Source organism: Nilaparvata lugens, chromosome 1 (assembly GCF_014356525.2).
Source record: "Nilaparvata lugens isolate BPH chromosome 1, ASM1435652v1, whole genome shotgun sequence".
Lineage (NCBI taxonomy): Eukaryota > Metazoa > Arthropoda > Insecta > Hemiptera > Delphacidae > Nilaparvata > Nilaparvata lugens.
This window is the reverse complement of record NC_052504.1, coordinates 2,487,860-2,496,731: the sequence shown is the minus strand read 5'-3', so window position 1 is coordinate 2,496,731 and position 8,872 is coordinate 2,487,860.

The window sequence follows — 8,872 nt, the reverse complement described above, 5'->3', positions numbered from 1 at the left end:
ATTTTGATTGGCAGTATCTGTGTTGTTATCTTCATCTATCATTCGACAAATCAGATAGCCCTCCTTTCCACTTTCCTTGCCCTATTACCATAGGTAAGAAAAGTATCGCTTTCCGAAAAAATTGAGGTACCCCAATTTCTAAATTTCTATACGTTCAAGGTTCCCTGAGTCCAAAAAAGCGGTTTTTGGGTATTGGTCCTTTCAATATGAGGTTCCGACACGAACAATTTCGATCATATGCAATTCAAGATGAATGGCTAAAATTGACAGTTGTCAAAAACTGTGGTTTCCGCAATTTTCTCGAAAATGGCTCCAACGATTTTGATCGAATTTATATCTGGAATAGGCATTGATAAGCTATATCAACTGCCTCAAGTCTCATATCTGTGAAAATCCCAGGAGCTCCGCCCCATCTATGCAAAGTTTTATTTTAGATTCTCAATTATCAGGCTTCAGATACAATCTAAACAAAAAATTCCAAGTGGAAAAGATTGAGCATGATAATCTCTACAATAATCGATGTTCAGTAAAATTTTCATCAAAAATTGAAAATAAGCTCGAAGTTCGAGAAAATAAGATTATGCAATTTGCAAACTGTTCGCAAGTGCTGATTCTATTAAGCCATTCACTATGAAGAAATAGCAGACTGTGTCTGCAGCGTTATTGTCCTGTCACCAGCTGGCTTAGATCTTTGAATAGTATACTTGAGATGCGCGTAAACACTAGCGTCAGTTGATCAATTTTCATAAAGGCAAGGAAAATTGTGTGAGTGCGCCACACCAGATTATTTTTCAATTCGCAACGTTGCCAAAGTAGAATTGTCATTTCAACAAAATATCCAATCTCAATGATGAAAATTTATCATCAAAACATTGAATATTTTTTTGGCGAATAAAATATGGTTGATTATTCTAGAGAAGAATAGACAGTTAAGATTACATAGAATATAAGAGAATAGAAATTTACTCTGTAGAAGGTTGTGGCAAAGCAGAGAATCGGCAACGCTCTTCTTTCATCTTTCTCCACTTCCATCATAATGTGTCCTCTCTCTAGTAACGATATGAAATAGCCAAAAATGTCAAATCAATACTTGTGTGACTCTAAGGTTAATCAACTATTATTTAGAGAAAAACTTGCAAGAAAAGACTTCAACGTTAATCACTGTCTCATCCGATATATTATTATATTTTTCACATCATTCTGAAATACAATGATTATTGATAATGAACGATACAATCATTTGATATTTGGATACACTCTCATAAGAAGAATTTCTTCAAGAACTTACATTTTTTGAATACGCTGTCTTGATTCTACCAAACACTTCTTACATGAATCCTTAAAGATCTTCGACTGTTCTTCAAAAATAAACCGTTACTCCCCCACCTGTCACGGGACATTTATCAATCCTTGAAGACCTTCTACCACTCTTTGGAAAATAACCGTTACTTTCCCACCTGTAACAGTTACTCAATCCAGTGACGGACAAGTAGTCGGTACACACGGAACAGTAACCGTCGTTGTTTCTGTGGTAGTGGTAGTCGTTATTTCAGTAGTAACTGTCGTTTCTTCTGTGGTACTAGTAGTCGTTCTTTCCACAGTAACCGGTTCCTCGTAGGTTGGAACACATTTAGATATCGGGAAACAGTAACAGGTTACATAATTTCCATCAGTTGCATCTTTATCCGTACCGTCAATCTCCAGTAACTGGAGGATCTTTTCCTCAAATTTAACAGGTTTATCAGTTCCGTCGTTGGTAGTGTTTTTGGTAAACGTTCCCAGATTTCGTTCAAGGTACTCATCGTTAGTACTCTTTTTGGTAACGGTTCCCAGATTTCGTTCAAGGTACCCTTCGTTAATAGTTTTTTTAGTAACAGTTACCAAATTACGTTCAAGGTACACATCGTTACTACTTTTTTTGGTAATCGTTCCCAGATTTCGTTCACCGTTGTACACATCGTTAGTACTCTTTTTGGTAACCGTTCCCAGATTCCGTTCACCATACTCTATGTTGATCAACCTATTCTCCAAACTGTTCTTCAAACGAGAAAATATATCCTCAGTTGTGGGTCGATCTGTGTTTGGGAAGGAACGACCTGGGGATCATGTCCAAACAAAACTTTGATGACGTCATTTACAGAAAAATTACCGCGTAAAGACGTCTCAATATCTGGATTATCAAAAATGTCACCATTTAAAGTCTTGATAGCTTTCACAATGTCATTGTTTTCCAACTGATACTTTTTATGTGGATCTACCTCAATATCCTCCAATAACTTCTTCTGTTTTGGTCTGTTTATTCCTTGAGGTAACAGCCTGTTTACAGAAATTGTTGAATTTTGTTCATGACTTGTTAAAAAATTTAAGTTTTTTTCACTTGTGGGAGACGATGTTCTAATCGTTGTGACAGTAACATTATTGGTTTGAGATGTTGGCTTACCTGTGGTGGAAACTGAAGATTTTCCTTGGAAAAGCGTGAGGAAAACATCCAGGTTATCCATGACTCTGTCCATGAAACCTTTCACATTCCCGCTTTTCTGCGCGGTCACGAAAATTTCCTCTGCGATTTTGTCTAAAGAGTCATCGTAGTCCACAGATGGGTACTGATAACAAAGGTTAACTAGGGAGATTATTGTGTAAAACAATAATAAAAGTTTCATGATGCGTTGATAACATCATTTTAACGTTCAGGATTTCATTTTGTTTTGGTTATGAAGTGACAGCTGATGGGATTTTAAGATTTGTACAAATTTTACCACAGCCTTCTCTTGTAAAACATAACATGTGGGAAATTCGTAATAGAATGGGCTGTGATTATACAAACCTAAGAGCTGAAACAAATGAAGGTAGCATTTAATGTACTTTCATGATTCGTTCAGATTTTATCACAGTCTTCTCTGGTTTTAACATGTGAGAGGTCCATAGCTAGAGAGAGAGAGAGAGATGTATGATTATACAAACCAATGAGCTGGAAAACTAGAGGTAGCAGTGTCGGAAACTATTATTTACAAGGTTTATTGCCCGAACAAAGTGAGGTCTAAGATTCAAGTCGACGGTTTGGCATTTCTCTTAATGTTTGAATGTTTATATGTTGCGCATTTACGGCGAAGCACGGTAATAGATTTTCATGAAATTAGGCAGGTATGTTCCTTTTTTATTTGCGCGTCGACGTATATACAAGGTTTTTGGAAATTTTTCATTTCAAGGATAATATAAAAGGAAAAAGGAGACTCCTTCATACACCAATATTAGAGTAAAAATCAGACTATAGAATTATTCATCATAAATCAGCTGACAAGTGATTACACAGATGTGTGGAGAAGCCAGTCTATTGCTGTATTTCCATAAGGTCTATATTTTCAATCAGGTACTTGTGGATGAGAATACTGCGTGATGTATACTGTTCACAGAACTACTAGTGTAGCCTACTTTCAAGATTTGTTCAGATTTTATCACAGCCTTCTCTGGTTTCAACATGTTATGTCAAATCTAGCTAGAGAGAGATGTGTGATTATACAAACCAAAGAGCTGGAAAACTAGAGGTGGCAGTGTCGAGAACTATTATTTTCAAGGTTTAGATTGTGAGGTCCACGTTATAATGGCAGTGTTTGTTCAGAATATTGTATTGCTCTCCTTGTCTCTCATTCAACAAAGTAGATAGCGCTATCTCTTTCTCGCTCTGCTCTGTTGCCAGATCGTCTTTTAACAATGGAGAAATAATAATTAATTTACAAGATATTCTATCTTAATCATGAAAATTCATTATGAAATTATTAATTAATATAGTTTCTTGCTCGATGAAATTTAACTGATTATTTTTAACGAGAATAATCAGTTCATATTACATCAATAAACCTGTATCAGCTACCGTCTATAGAAGGCATTGACAAGACAGAGGATCGGCAACGTTTTTCTGCAATATTTATCCACTGCCATTATAACATGGACCTCACTATAGCATATTAAATATCGCTTAAGTTGAACAATTCAAAGCAGCAAAACGAAACAGAATTTCAAAAACCTTTTGAAAAATACATGATTAGTTCAGCGATAGTTCAATGTTCTTTTATAATGTTTATGATTTTCTATATTTTTGTATAAGAATGTCTTCTTGCAATGAATTCTTTATCAATTTAATACAAATAGAAAATAATGTATCATATCAAGAACAAGCCAGTCATCTATTAAGAAACTAGCAGGTAACCCGTGCTCCGCAAGGGTCTATTTTAGAACTTGACAAACTGAAAACTTGACGTAATAAAATCCTGAAGAATTGAAAATAGCCCTATAACCATCCTCTCTAAATTAAGAATCTATATGCAGAATTTCAAGTTGATCAGTTTAGTAGTTGAGACGTGATGATGCGTCATTCGTGAATTTCCTATCCTTTACATGCATAAACCCTTCCTTCCTTAATCAGAGAGTCCGATCTCACTAGGTGTCAAATCTGCAAAACCGTACAAACCAATTCAAAAAACAGAACAATTCCTTATAATCCAGGCAATGAATGCTCAAAAAAAACCTCAAACTTTGGACAAAATTATTAACAAAATTCAACATTAACATAAGAGAAATAGTACAGGCTCTGCCTAATTTTTCCTCCAATGTCATAATTATTATTATGATTGTAGTATTTTGCACAATGAAAAATAAAATAAATAAATGGAAAAGGGTATTAAGGGAAATGTTTGGAAGACAATTCTTGACCCCGCAGTTCTGTCAAGGGTAGGAAGGAGGTAAACATATCAAAATCCCTCACCCCTACCCCCTGTGCTAAGGGATTGGAGGTGGTTCAAAGGTATAATTTTTTGGTTTCTCGCATAAAACTCAAAAACTATGTATCTTAAGGACTCATATAACAAGTTGAAGCTTACATAATGTCCTACAATCTTCATTCCACAATTTTTTTTATATCTCCTCTAGTTTTCCAGATATCCGTTCTTGAAGGTGTGACATTTTTGAAAAAAAACACGTTTGCAACCAATTTTTCCTATTTTTCCTCTCATAACTTTTCAAACAACGACGGGAAAAATTCATGCTGATTATGAGCATATGAAGCATTGAATTCTCTCCAATTTGATGTATAATTTCACACTTTTACGAATTTCCCCACACCTTTCGCAGCAGCTTTAGTGTTGAGTGTGGAATCTCCATTTTTGCAACAATAGACAAATTGACAAAGGAATTTGGAGGGAATGTTTTAAACAAAATTTTCGACTTTCCAGCTTTGTTGAAACTAGTTAGGAGGAGAACATATTATCAAAAGTCCTCATTCCTAAATCATAATATGTCTACCTCCTTCCTAACCTTAACATAACTGTTGGTTCAAAAATTGTCTTCTCAACTTTTCCCTCTATAACCTTCCCTTGACTGGACTATTATATTATATACAATCAGGTGAGCAAGATGAACGGAAAACATAATTCAATCCAAAAAATCTGGTGTGGCGCATCCACACAACTTTCCTTGCCGTTATGGAAATTGATCACCTGACGCTAGAGTTCTCGCGCATCTCAAGTCTACTATTCAAGATCCGAGCCAGCTGGTGACAGGACAATAAGACTGTAACATAGAGAAACAATAGGGTAAGTAGATATCCCAAGGTATAGGGCGTTTATGTCGCAACTTTTACTGTTATCCCAAGCCGATTACTGTTGATTATTGACGAATTTTACTGTTTTCTTGGGGTAAGAGTGCATGAACGGCACAATATGAGAGACTACCAGCGTCACACAGCTTCATGGGAAAGAATTACATGAACTATAGGCTTGAGATGACAGTAAGAGTTGCGACATAAACGCCTCATACCATGGGATATCTACTTATGTTTTGTTTCTCTATGACTGTCGATGACTCGATGTCTGCTATCTCTTCATCGTGAATGATTCAATAGAATACACAGTTTGTTGCCAACAGTTTGCAATTGAAATAATCACATTTTCTCGAATTTCAAGCTTATTTTCAATTTTAAGTGAAGATGTTACTAAAGATTAATAATTGTAGAGATTTCCATGCTCAATGTTCTCCACTTGCATTTTTTGTTAAATCTGTTATGACCTATGCATTAAAAATAATATTGTTTTCAATAATTCCTCTCAACACAATTACCTGACCCGCGGCTCATATCTCCATCATTCTGGTGTTTCACGTATATGAGATCTGTCTGCGACAGAAATGTGACATTCTGGTTCACGTAATTCTGCGGAATGCACCTTTGTTTGTTAGTCCCGGGGGATTGCTCAATATACCAATATAAAAGAGTATTGCGGGGGTGGTTATCTGCTTAATAACGACGAATGTGATCTGATTTTGAGATCTGCGTACGTCTAGCCCCGCTGCGCGCAAACGCGGTTGGTTAAACTCCAGGCTTACGCTTCAATTATTCTACTGTAGACCTATTCTATACAAATTTATTCCTCTATATATTTATTATTTTGAGCTTCCAATTTCATCTTCTTTACCTCCATCAGTATCAACCAATGAATTTAAATGCATTAACAGCCATTTTAGATGTTGGTGTTGTGTGTATGTGTGTGGTGTGTGTGTGGCTGTCTTCCCCCTCCCTGTATGTGTGAGTTATGTGTGTAGTTGTGCTACAATATTTATATGATTGAATAATAATTTCTATTATCTAACATATCATAATTCAATTCACTTCTTTAGTTATGCTTTTCATTTCAATACAATGTACCTAGCCAAATCTATTTTCCAGGAATTTCTCTCAAGTTATAATAATCTAAATAATGTAATTACGAACTCAAACAACTCACAAACAGACCTGCGTGTCCATGTGAGTGTTGTTTCAATTATATCTTTTTATATATTGTTTATACTGTAAATGCTGGAAACAAATAAATTGATTTGATTTGATTTGATTTGATTTGAAGGTGTGACATTTTTGAAAAAACCGTTTGCAACCAATTTTTTCTATTTTTGCTCTTATAACTTTTCAACATCGACGGGAAAAATCTATGCTGATTATGAGCTTATAAAGCATTGAATTCTCTCCAATTTGATGTATAATTTTACACTTTCACGATTTTCCCCACACCTTTTGCAGCAGCTTAGTGTTGAGTGAGAAATCTCCATTTTTGCAACAATAGACCAATTGACAAAGGAATTTGCAGAGAATATTTCAAACTAAACTTTTGACTTTGTAGCTTTGTTGAGACAAGTTAGAATGAGAACATATTATGATCAAAAGTCCTCATTCCCAAATCATAATAATTATGTTTACCTCTTTTCTACCCTAAACAGAACTGCGGGGTCAAAAATTATCTTCCCAACTTTTCCCTCCATAACCTTTCCTTGACTGGACTATTTATTATATTATAGACAATCAGGTGAGCAAGATGAACCAAGAACATAATTCAATCCAAAAAAAAAAACTATGAATCATGCAATACAGTATCATGATCTAATCATACCGTATCATAAACTCGATAAGAAATAATCAAGTAAGCAGATGATAATAGATCAACAACATAATTAATTACCGAATAATTCAAGTTACAAGTTTGAAACTGATAACGAAATGACACTGGGGACTCAGAACAGTCTGCGTTTGCATAACAAAGAGAGAGACAAGAGTTATTGCACATAATAAGGGTGAGACATATCCTTCCCCTCATTCTCCTCCTCCCCCTCCCACTCATCCTACTCATCCTACTCATCCACCTCCTCTTCTCATCCTTGTTTCCTACCCCATATTAACCATTTTGTTCTTTGGACCTTCTCCCTCATTCTACACCTCTTTCTTCTCCTCCACCACTTCCTCTTCCTCCTCCTCCTCCTCCTCCTCCTTCTACTCCTCCTCCTCCTCCTTCTACTCATCCTCCTCCTTCTATTCCTTATACACCACCTTCATCATCTCTTCCACCTCCTTCTCTCCTTCTCCTTCTCCTCCTTATCCACCACCTTCACCACCTCTTCCACCTCCTTCTCCTCCTCCTCCACCTACTCCTCCTCCTTCTTCTTCTCCTTATCCTCCACCTCCTCCTGCACCACCACCTTCTACTCCACAACCTTCCTATCCACTGCCTAATTCACCTCCTCCTCCTATTCCTCCTCCTCCTCCTAATCTGCTTCTTTCTTTCTCATCCTGCACCTGCTTCTACTACTCCTTTTTTTCCTCCTCCTCCTCCTCCTCTTCCTTATCAGCTTCATATTCACATGTTTCTGAAATGTATCAAGGGCGTAAGTGGAAGCCCACCCTTATGAGGCGAAATAAAAAATAAGGGTGATCTCTACCGTAAGTGGTAGATGGAGACTGAGAGGAGGTGTCGAGGTGGAGGAGAAGGATGAAAGAAGGAAAGGAGGAGAATGAGAAGGAGAAGAGAGGTACGAAGAACAGAAGGATGAAAGTGATGTCAGAAGAATATGAAGGTGGCGGAGTAGGTGGAAGAGGAGATGAAGAAGGAGGGAGAAATTCCGTAGAACAGAAGGGTTAATATGGTGGACATGACAAGGAGGAGGCAGACGAGGTGGTGGAGGAGTAGGAGGAGGAGGGAGAGAAGTAGTGGACTACTTTAATTACATCGACATCCCTGAGGAATGAATATGGTGCGAGCTGTGGGCGAGAAGAGGAGAAGAAGAGGGAGCAGAAGAAGAAGAAGAACAAGAAATAAGAATGATGAAAAAAATTTAGCTTCTCACCAAAAGCTAAAGATGACATTATGCAGATGATTATGAAAGGTGAAGATTTTCAGAAATATTAAATGAACAGTTGTTCAACTTTTCATACTATTTGATTGCACAATATGTAAAAAAGAGGTACATCTCTGACATGAGTGAAGCTGTACAACATAATTTGAATTCTGATCAGGTGCAAGAGTTGTTTTTGAAAAGAATGTTCAGTGATAGGCGACCAAGT